We start from the raw sequence: 8216 nt of genomic DNA, 5'->3' as shown, positions 1-8216 counted from the left end.
GCTGGTGTAAAGTGTGTTGTCTTGGTAGGATGAAGTTCCAAAAACTAAGCTTACAACGCTCATGCCCCCCCCCCCCCCATCCCACCCCCCACACACTCCAGAATTCTCTGTCCAATTTCTTTTTCAATTTCTTTATGGAATTTTTTTTCTTTATTAAATTTTCTACCGCGCTGCTACGCACGCAGTTTTAGCGCGATTTTTAGGTCACGTCCAGGTTTTATGAGTTTTATCCAATTCATCCAAAAATAATACAAAAGTGTTTTCGGCCCGCTAGAGTATCATCGAGAAACGCGATTTTTTTTTTCATAAAGAACTGCTCATTAACATTTGCACGCGATACGTCCAGTCTGAGATTTCACCAAATTTTAAGAACATGCTAAGAACATACCGAGGCTGAAATAGCAGAAAAACAATTCTTTCTTTAGTCCTGATGCGTTCTAAAATCCAAATTGTGTTCATAGTAACAACCTTATTATTGCTATTAACCAAATCTCGGGGCGTGTTGTCGTTTTTGCTTTACGCCCCGTAATTTCTCGGTATTATAATTACTTACTACTAGTAAACCAAATCTCGGGGCGAGTTGTCGTTTTTGCTTTACGCCCGGTTATTTCTCGGTATTATGTTTACTGAGTACTAGTAAACCAAATCTCGGGGCGAGTTGTCGTTTTTGCTTTACGCCCGGTTATTTCTCGGTATTATAATTACTTAGTACTAGTAAACCAAATCTCGGGGCGAGTTGTCGTTTTTGCTTTACGCCCCGTAATTTATAAGTATAATAATTACTTAGTACTAGTAAACCAAATCTCGGGGCGTGTTGTCGTTTTTGCTTTACGCCCCGTAATTTATAAGTATTATGATTACTTAGTACTAGTAAACCAAATCTCGGGGCGAAATGTCGCTTTTGCTTTACGCCCGGTAATTTCTCAGTATTATGTTTACTTAGTACTAGTAAACCAAATCTCGGGGCGAGTTGTCGTTTTTGCTTTACGCCCCGTAATTTATCGGTACTAATAAACCAAATCTCGGGGCGAGTTGTCGTTTTTGCTTTACGTCCCGTAATTTATAAGTATTATAATTACTCATTACTAGTAAACCAAATCTCGGGGCGAGTTGTCGTTTTTGCTTTACGCCCCGTAATTTATCGGTACTAATAAACCAAATCTCGGGGCGAGTTGTCGTTTTTGCTTTACGTCCCGTAATTTATAAGTATTATAATTACTCATTACTAGTAAACCAAATCTCGGGGCGAGTTGTCGTTTTTGCTTTACGCCCCGTAATTTCTCGGTATTATAATTACTTACTACTAGTAAACCAAATCTCGGGGCGAGTTGTCGTTTTTGCTTTACGCCCCGTAATTTATAAGTATAATAATTACTTAGTACTAGTAAACCAAATCTCGGGGCGTGTTGTCGTTTTTGCTTTACGCCCCGTAATTTATAAGTATTATGATTACTTAGTACTAGTAAACCAAATCTCGGGGCGAAATGTCGCTTTTGCTTTACGCCCGGTAATTTCTCAGTATTATGTTTACTTAGTACTAGTAAACCAAATCTCGGGGCGAGTTGTCGTTTTTGCTTTACGCCCCGTAATTTATCGGTACTAATAAACCAAATCTCGGGGCGAGTTGTCGTTTTTGCTTTACGTCCCGTAATTTATAAGTATTATAATTACTCATTACTAGTAAACCAAATCTCGGGGCGAGTTGTCGTTTTTGCTTTACGCCCCGTAATTTATCGGTACTAATAAACCATATCTCGGGGCGAGTTGTCGTTTTTGCTTTACGTCCCGTAATTTATAAGTATTATAATTACTCATTACTAGTAAACCAAATCTCGGGGCGAGTTGTCGTTTTTGCTTTACGCCCCGTAATTTCTCGGTATTATAATTACTTACTACTAGTAAACCAAATCTCGGGGCGAGTTGTCGTTTTTGCTTTACGCCCCGTAATTTATAAGTATAATAATTACTTAGTACTAGTAAACCAAATCTCGGGGCGTGTTGTCGTTTTTGCTTTACGCCCCGTAATTTATAAGTATTATGATTACTTAGTACTAGTAAACCAAATCTCGGGGCGAAATGTCGCTTTTGCTTTACGCCCGGTAATTTCTCAGTATTATGTTTACTTAGTACTAGTAAACCAAATCTCGGGGCGAGTTGTCGTTTTTGCTTTACGCCCGGTAATTTCTCAGTATTATGTTTACTTAGTACTAGTAAACCAAATTTCGGGGCGAGTTGTCGTTTTTGCTTTACGCCCCGTAATTTCATTTAATAGTATAGTTATTGTTACACTAGTAAACCAAATGTCGGGGCGAGTTGTCAGATTGCTTTCTCGCCCCGAAATTTTGTTTACTAGTATGTTTTTATCTGTAAAATTTTAAAATTCTATAAAATTTCAAAATAATACCACTAAACTTTCTCGCCCCCAATTTCATTTACTAGTACTAGTAAGTTAATTTGCTAAGTTAGCTAATATATGAATTCCCATCATAAGTGCAATTCTCTTTCTAATAATTCACTGGTTATTTTTTTTGGCGCACTCTGATGAAAAGTTTTATTTTATCCTTAAATTATATATTGGGTTACATTGAAACGCGTTCGCTCTAGAGCGAAAAAAGGCATTTTCGGCTTAATTGACAGCCTGCGCTAATTAGCCGAACTCCTCGAATTTCTTTTAGATATGACTAAAATGGAAATTTTGTCATGAAGTTGGATAATGTGTCTGTTTATTGTGAAAGTTTCGATCATTTTTATTCAAAAGCGGCCTCATAAATGTAATTTGTATTTTTGGGACATTTTAAAGCTGAATATGTTCTTAACGACGTTCTTAAATTTTATTGTATTTAACAGCTTGAGCTATGCTCTGAGTCTCGGCTTTTAACTTTGCTTATGACCAGATGTACCAAAAATGTAAAATCTAGTGATTTGGAACTTTTTTCGTATGATTCATTCATTCAAAATATCACGAATAATCGGTCGCAAAGACAATGGTGCTCTTTCAAAACAAAAACAATACATTTGCTTGCCAATGGGCCAAGGTCGGTAGCCATTTTAAAAAGATGAACAGCGCTAATATCGTCCAGGGCCCGGTTCCTGAAAAGCCGATTAGCGCTATAACCCAGGGTTAAATTTGCCCTAACCACGATTAAATTTTTACCCCCGGATAAGTTTTCTTCCCGAATCGCAGGTTAGCGCTAACTCTGGGTTAGTTTGGAGTTAAAATCTAACCCTGCTCGCACCTCCCAAACTTTGTAGTAGAACTAAAGTTTCATAGTTGCCTACAAAAAGACGTTACACAAAAACAATGTAGGGATCAAATGCCCTAACATTGTTATGCGACCTTCGTTGCGATGCTGACTCGAAAATTTGTGCTGGGATAGACAGAAAGTTACATGAAATTTATACTTGAAAGGAATCTGTCTCGCTAGTGTCACGCACCAACTCGAATCCTGCAAATGGGGGTAATTACAGGCGATGTAGCGGTGTAATGGGGCTATTTTCTGCGAAAATAAAACTACCAAAGGTAAATTTGAGGTTGCTCTCTGTTGGTCTACTGGGTATCCTGTGTGAATTTTACTCGTCAAACCAGTTTTTTACTAGGGTTAGTAAATCGGGGGATTTCTTGGCTTTCGGGAACGGTGATGCCATAAAAAGTATATTGGACCAAAGTATTCATACAAACACCGGCCAATAAAGCCCAGAAAGCAAGCTCGTTGCTAGTAGATGTGGAAATCCCGGGTTTGATTTTAATCCAATCGTCCTGGGCTGCCCTTGCTGGCGTGTGCGTGTTTCCCGCCCTGTTCTGCAAATCTCTCAAATAAATGGCCTGGGTGAGCTGCATAAGCAATATAACCATACTAAATTCTTTTATAAAAAACTACGCTGCATGGAATTTCAGATCATTGTTTTTCTGGGACACGCGCGGAGTATTGTTCTCCATCAACACCGTTGTCCTTTCCTACAGCATCCAGGCGGTCGTGATCGACATTGAAGAAAGCATGACTCACAGGTCCTGATTTAGTTGGGTATTAACTATGACATACTCCGCTCATTGCCGTAACAGACCTCAAAATATTGGGGGGAGGGGGGTCACAATACAGAAACATTCAGGAAATTCTTGGGGCACGGCCACGCCCCTTTTGGTTATTTCCTTATAATTTTTGAAAATATTGTGGGTGGGGCACGTGCCCCCCATTGCCCCACCCCCTGCTATGATCGTGCCTCTGCTTGCGCGGTAAAAACATGGTTTGCAGTGTTCGGATTTCTCTCGTTCAAGCAGAACACAAATCAAGTTGTGATCCTCAATATCCCTCACGGTATACCGCGCATCATCGTTATAACCGCGTTCGTGATTAGCGTTCTCTCACTTATCCACTACCAGCACATATGCTTATCAACACCTTGCAGAATGGAAAACTTGGGGAATTGGCTAATGCTTCCGACATCACCTCTAGACTTTTCCCATTTTTCGCCCGTTCTGTGCTAGTGATTTCTACTGTGATCGCGGCTATTTGTATTCCACACTACGCGCTTTTGACATCTCTGAGCGGTAGTACTATCAGCTACGCAGTTTGTCTGTTCTTCCCGCCAGTGTTACACCTCGGATTAAAACTCGACCAGAGAGTTTGCGGATATATTTTGCATTATGTGCGCCATCTTAGGGTCTAGTCCGGGCTGCTTCGCGGCAATAAAAACAATTATCAATTAACAATTGTTTTAAAAAACAATCTTTATCTTGGCCATATAGGCGACTTGTTTGTCTACGAACACAGTATTTTTGGTCTACCTTAAAACACGGCCGATATTTCTAGCTTTCACATTTTTTTTTCATTAAGGAAGCATTTATGTGTTAAAATTTCCAAACTTTTCAAACGCCGTGTATTCTTACTATGTTTTCCTGTGACGTTTTATAAACGTGCTTATAGGCAACACTGGTAATGTGGAGATATACGGTTTATTTTATCCACAGCCTATACGCTTATCACAATTTTTAAACAGGCGGAAATCGATCGATTAAATCAGTAAAAATTACATTTACGAGAGTAATCCGTTTCGTGGAATAGAACAAACGTCCACGGTAACACTCAGGGAGGCTCGCTTATCAATTTTGTCTGTCGATCGCAGTCGCTTAGAAATTGAAATACGACCCGGGCTAGTCACCAAGGAAGAGAATAGCGATCTCTTTTTACAGGTATCATTGGTGATTTCCTCGAGTTTATCAAACAAAGATTGCATTTCAGATTGGCCTGCTAATGGAAAGTGTCTACGCTGACTGATTCAGTCATATAAAACCATGAGTATCGTATTTTATAGAAGCATAGTCTAGCCTTCAGAGACAAAATGTTAGACCTTGGAAATCTGGGTCTTCTCTTAGCTTCTATGCTCTTCTTTGCACCAGGATTTGTGTTTCTAAATGTTGGTATTCGTTGTCAAAACCACAAAGTTGATGTCGTTGACACCGCAAAAAGCAAAAACAATGGACTACAAGCCCTCTCCTATTGCAAACAAGTGGATGAAACTTTGTCAAATGCTTGTATCGTTTTTGGTATAGTATTTCTCGCATTCTCGGTGTTGACGTGTCTTTTCTCCGTCATGATCAACGGGTTGGGATACAAGGAGCCTAGTCTTAACGAGCTAAGCATGGTTTTAATCTCGACTGGACCAGAGGATGGCGTTTTTGCACAATAATAGAAGTGATGTAACAGACGGGAGTTAGTAAAAAAACATTGCTTGTATTATGTTGTTACTAAGGAGCGACAAAGTGCGAGATATTGATCAACTTCGTCAAGGAAAAAGAGGAGCATTTGATATGCGAAGACAAATGGTGACAAAAGGACGCAGACTTCAAGTAATATATTATCATGTTTTAGATACAGAAGAACAAATCTACCGAAAAAGAAGAAATTTGAAAAAAAAAACCCCTGACAAACATTAAGACGGTGATTAATTGTATAGCAATGAAAACTGATATTTCCGTTTCTAAATTTATTTTGTTTAAATCCAAATAATTGAAGGCGTTATATTTATTTCCGTTGCATAAACAGACAAGAAGAAGTATAAATTATCATTCATGATATATATTAGCTTGATTAAAAGCGCAATGCGAGGAATATGCTAGCTACCAAACCTCCCTTTCTTATGAGCCCTTGTCACCCACATCTTTTTTTTTTTTTTCAACCAAAATGAGTAGAAAAATTTGGAGAAATCTCGAAATAACCACCTACAAATACAATCTCATGCTTCATTTACCAAATTGAATCGTAATTACCGGGATAGTTTCCCCAAATCAGGCGATGGAAATGGATGCTTTCTCACACTCGGTATTTCGTTAGGGTGAGAAAATGGCGGCTGACAGAAATACTGTAATCCTTATCCATCAAAGGTAAGAGATTTAGAGCTCTTCTTATTGGCTCTGACATGACACGTGATCGTATTCTTGAGTTCTCATTCGCACTTACATGACAATGGAATTAGTTCTGTGCTCTTCTAAGGTCATTCGTGTAATTTTGTATCTATTTTAATGCTTCCTTAGCTACCTACTACATTAGTAACACTAGAAAACTCTATTCAAATGGTGTTAAAATGTTTCCGGAAAATCTCCCAAAAAATGTTATCTAAATATCTCGATTTTCTTACCAAAAAAATGTATTAATCCCGAAAAAAAATGTTCTCTATTGATCATCAAAAACAAAAATATCCACATCTCATGACTGAAACATCTTTATTTTCATCGACGTCATAAAAATTTCAATAGTTCATGGTAGAAACATCCAAACTTAGAAAATAGCATGTAGTTCAAGGAGATGGTCACGTGAGTTGTGACGTCATAGGTAGCGTCGCAAGCAGCCGTCAAGCTTTTAAATTATTGAGCGAAAATAAGCAAAGGTTTGGTATGGAGCTCCGCTTTTTGGCAATGCCTAAATCTATTGAACAATTAGACTACGAGTTCGAGTTTTCTATGAGTCAATATTTGACTCATAGAAAACTCGAACGAATCGAACAAGAACAAGTAGTCTAATTGTTTTAGTATAAATCCACTCACATGCTACCTTTAAATATATGACGATTCTAAGTCTTTCATTGTCATAACGCCCTGAGACGCCTGTAAAATATAGGCCCAACTCCAAAACGTCAAAAATGCAAACTAAACATCACCAGACCCGGATACTCATAGATTCATCCAAGGCATAGACGACCTTCAAAAGCGCATCTAAGCAATGTAATAGAATTGACTCTTTTGTCAAAATATCAACCTTAATTTCTGACCAATTCGTAAACAAATGCTTAAACTTAGAAACATTTCTTACCAAAAAAGACACAAAATTCCGAACTACAAATAGAGACAAGCAAACACAGATCAAGTCACCAATAGATACCTTTATTGCGCTCCGTCAGGTCCCATTTTACAGCAATCAGTCACAATAATCAGTGATAGAACCTCCATTAGAAGCGAGTCACTGCATCATGGGAGTCTTTGAAACACATTGACAGACAGGCGGGCAATCTCCTCCCCCAGAATCATAACAGTTTTTTTTATAAGTCTCTTTGCCCCGAAGCCAAACAAAACATTTCCAGGTCCAAGGAACCCAGAATAAGCCTGAAAACAATTTTTGAATAAGGTTGGGTAGCAAAGATGGCCCATATTGGAGAGTATGAGGCCATTCACCAGAAAATTCCTTTCTCACTTGGTGAAGCCCAGACAAGAAATTATCCCATTGAATCAACCTCTCCAGATGTGAAAAAGCTGTACTTTTTGAGCAAATTACAAGCAAAACTGTTGTAAGCAACAGGCTGTAGCAGTGCTGTCGCTAGAAAGAAAAGGCACCGCAGTGAATTGTTGGAAACTTCAAGGCATACCGCTTGGGTCAGCGGTAGCTTAGCTCAACTGATAGTGTTGGACTTGAAATAGGGGGGGGGGGGAGTTTCTATTTTCAGTCTGTTTTTCTTACAATTTTGCTCAAAAGTACCCAGGAGTGAAAGGGCTAATAATTCTTAGTGATAAATAGCCGTTTTAAACGCGAAAAGGAAAGGCATTTTCGCCACTCACTATCTATTGCTCAATAGATAGATAGATAGATAGATAGATAGATAGATAGATAGATAGATAGTTTGATAGATAGATAGATAGATAGATAGATAGATAGATAGATAGATAGATAGATAGATAGATAGATAGATAGATAGAAAGCCAATCAAATTGCGAGATTCGTGATACTATG

This window comes from Nematostella vectensis, chromosome 1, assembly GCF_932526225.1.
Source record: "Nematostella vectensis chromosome 1, jaNemVect1.1, whole genome shotgun sequence".
NCBI classification, from domain to species: Eukaryota; Metazoa; Cnidaria; class Anthozoa; order Actiniaria; family Edwardsiidae; genus Nematostella; species Nematostella vectensis.
Note: the sequence above shows the minus strand (reverse complement) of the source record.